The following is a 3,925-nucleotide window of genomic DNA, read 5'->3' on the forward strand; positions in this document are numbered from 1 at the left end:
TGCTCCCTAGGTACATTGATTTTTTTTTTTTTTTTTTTTTTCCCCCTCAAAAACCCTGGAATTCTTACAGGAAAGAGATTTTGAGACTGAAACATTTTTGTGCCTAGACTGGAATAATGCCCCTTGGGTTTGTACTTTTTTTTTTTTTTTTCCTCCTCTTTTCTCTGCCTTCCTCCCCCATTTCTCCTTTTTATTATTATTATTATTATTTTTTAAGCTTACTCTGCTGTGTCCCACCTTCACATTCTGGTTGTGCCTCTCCCTCCCTCTTCATTGGGGATTGGGGACCCAAATTGCGCTTCTGCATTTTTACTCTTCTAGCACAAACATGTAACATGTGAGAATCCATGCTGAGGATTGGGCTACTGTTAACAGAAATGTGTAAAATGCAAGTTTTGGGGTTTTTTAAGTTATATATAGAGATATATGCAAATATTTTCCCCTCCCCTCCGAAATCACCTACAAAAGGTCGYTCTGAGAGGCTTCCTGTTTGTAAGTGGAGAGGAGCAAAGCCGGCCTACAGGCCCTGAGGCTGTAATGTGAAGGGGAGGAGACTGAAGTTCATCTGTCTTATCTCTGTTCTGTCAATAAAATGGAGCTAGTTCTTTAGATTTTTTATTATTATTTTAAAGAGGAAGAATATTTTTCTTTTTTTTTTAAAGTATCTTGGCTTTTTTTTTTGCGTGCGCACTCATATGTTCAAAATCTCAAATCCTCCACAGTAACAGGCCAGACCATGGAGTTAACGCAAACCCAGAGACCCCTATGGATTAATTGTACTGTTTGTGAATTTGTATAAAAAAAATAACAAAGATCCTCTTAAAACATTTTATATTCTTACAGTAAAAGGTTAAACTGATATTTATATAATAAAAGAGGAAATATGAAGTATGTTTTTGAAAAAAAACCTGCACCTGTGTTGTCTGTGCTTTTTAAAGACAGGTCTGCTATCTGTTGATGCTGGTAAGTGTGACCAAGCCCCATGAGGGGAAGGGAGGAGGGAGTCTGGTCCCGCCCGTGCAGGATGCTAACGTCACCATCAAAAGTTGATTAAAAAAATGGTAGTTCCAGCTTTGTAGGCAAGAAGTCACCTGCTCTCGGCCTCTGTGAAGAGAATCTGCCTCACGCAGCGGATCAGAGCTGTGGGTCAGCTCGGTGTGAGGTGAGACCCGCTCCAAGGAGCCCACCCCTTGGAAGGGAACGGAGCGTATTTACTAATTTTTAACATATTTACTAATTTTTAAAGCTTATGTGGCAGAGCTGTGTGTGTTAGAGAGATTTATTTGGCCTACGTTGACAGCCATCCTCACCAGCCCCTGCAGAAGGCCAATCCAATAAAACCATTTCCTGTAAGGGCAGTTACCTAAAACTGCACTCTGGCCAGCCCAGGAAAACCTGGGGTAGCTGAAACGGTTGGTTTCCATTGCCCAAGCAAAGATAAAACTAAGGAGGAAGTAAAGTGGAAATTTAAAAAAAAAAAAAATGTTTGAATAATCTAAGGTGTCCTTTGTATTCCACCGTAATCTTTCTCTTTAATGTATGACTTTTAACCTGACAGGGTCCCTTTCAGACTTCCCCGATGTGGGTTTTTTATTGTTGTTCGAGATGGAGCTTAAGCGGTGTTTATGGGGCCCGAACAAAGCTCTCCTCCCGCTAAGTCCCGCAGCAGGGCCTGCTCTTCCCCCCCTTGCCCGCTTGGCAGGAGGGGCTGGGGCAGGGAGGCCGCGAAATGGTGGAAGCGGCGGCGAGGCCATTGTTCGGGAAAGTTAAAAGCGGAGCTGTCCCTGCTCGCTGCTTGCTCAGTCATGCATAGTGAATCCCGCCGCGCGAGGGTCCCTATGGAAGGGAGGAGGAGGGTGATTCTTCCCCTCTTTTTAACATTCCTCTCCAGGCCTGGCTGTATTTAAGCCGCTTTCCTCTGCACGGAGGAGGGAAGGAGGGAGGGAGGGAGTGTGGGGGGGATGGTCTGAAGTTCCTGTACATTTGCATTTTAAGCACTTCCAGCGCTGAGCCGAGCGGGCCACTTTGTTCCAGCCCCTGCCATCCTGCGCCGCGGGCCTGGCCCGCCTTGTGCTGCAGGTCGGGGGGCTGCCCACAGCGCAGCCCTGGCCAGAGGGGTCCCCTCCGCTCCCGCTACCAACCTGCCCCGGCTGCTCCTCCTCTGTGGCTGCAGGTGGGTTTTGGCCAAGACTCTGCCATATCCAGACCACCCCACCCCTTTCCCACCTCCCTTTGGGAGCAAAAATACCTTGGAAGAGGGCAGAGCTGCCTACCATCTCCCCCGCCTCCTGAGTGGGGCTGGCACCTAGGCTGCCTCAAGATCCAGGCTTTTGAGGCTGCTTCCCCCCCCCGCCCCAAGACTTCCAAGCTTTCTGCTGGGACTTGGTGACAAAAGCGGCATTGTTCGCTTTGGGGAAGGCCACCACAATTGGATCTAATTGAGCCTGACACTATATCCATCTTCCTTTCCTTGGAGGGAGGTGTGGGGTCTTTCTTCCCTGTGTTAGAAAAGAAAAAAGTCTACAATAACTTCTTGACCGAAAAAGAGGATGTATGTATGAACACTGCAAACAACAGGGATTCCACGTCGGGTTCCTGCTACCCTGGAGCACTTAAGTGGTCAGTGCAGTCCTAGCAAGACTGGAGAATGACGTCTCCTACCAGGCAAGTTTGCTCCTGATAGATCTTGGTGGAAACACACAGCAGCTCCTTATCAAACCCCACATTGGCATGAATAACACTCGAACATCTAAATGATCATAACATGTGTGTTCTTTTTAAATTCTGTAATCAGATGCTGGACTCAAAAAAAAAAAATACTCTCCCTATTAAAAAAAGAATGCCCACATGCTATTGAAATGGACGGCAAACCTGCCTCCAGCCTCGTGTTTAAACACACCAGGCTTCCCACAAAAGGCACAAGTGCTCCCTATGGATTGCCTCTTTCCAACACGCAGGAAAGACAGTCCTGCCTCGGCCCTGCCAGGTCTGCCTGTCTATCGAAGTCAGAGTTGGAAGAACACGGGTGTTTACCAGCACACAGAAGAGCTTCTCAAAATAAATCATCCATTGCTAGCAGCCATAGACCAATTACCATGCAACTCCTCAGGGTAACRGGGAAACTGACTTTTTGCTCTCCAGCCACCCTTTAATTTTTGAACACAACTCAGTTGGCAACCAAGAAAACCAAACAAAGCTCTGTTTGGGAGTGACCTGGAGATCCCCCACCTGCGTCGCAGAGGTTGCAGTGCCAGACACGTGCCAGAAACCCACCGACACAGCAGATCCCTGCGAGTGCGTGTGCGGGTCTGGAGGCAGCCCTGGCTTTCCCGGCCTGCCGGTCCCAGCTGTCACTTCTGAGGCCACCAAAAGCTCTCCCAGCATGTCCAACCTTGCCTGCTGAGGCAGCAGAGCCCCTGCTCTGGAGCACCTAGGGCAGTGCAAGCCAGGTGCAGGGGCCAAGCTAAACCAGGACTTTGCTGGCTGCCCAGCCTCCTTCATGCAGGTGGTGGCACAAAGCGGAGCGGAGCAGGTGTGAAGCCACAGGGGAGAGAAGCACCCAGGCAGCAGAGGAAGAGGAGGCAGTGGCCAGGGATCGAGCAGTACAGRCAGGGGGAAGCTGGCTCACAAGCTGCAACGACGTCCCTGAGCGTGTGAGGGTCCCTGCTCTGCTGCAGCAGCTGCTCCCCTGGCTGGAGCCTCTAGCTGGCTCCTTTCCCTCCAACACCACATTTGTGAAGGGGGGAGATGGGGTGGAAGGAGGAGGCTCCACCTGGGTCCAACCGCCCTGGACAGCACAAGAGGTCTCTGCTAGTGACCGCTAAGCTTGAAACGTTTGTTCATTTTTATACCTTCTCACCTCACATTGCTGGTCCTGCTGACAGTGCTTGCTGTAGTGATTCAAGGGGCTTTGGTTTCCCCGCTA

The sequence above is a fragment of the Nothoprocta perdicaria genome, unplaced genomic scaffold (assembly GCF_003342845.1).
Source record: "Nothoprocta perdicaria isolate Ctin4 unplaced genomic scaffold, notPer1 scaffold_84, whole genome shotgun sequence".
Lineage (NCBI taxonomy): Eukaryota > Metazoa > Chordata > Aves > Tinamiformes > Tinamidae > Nothoprocta > Nothoprocta perdicaria.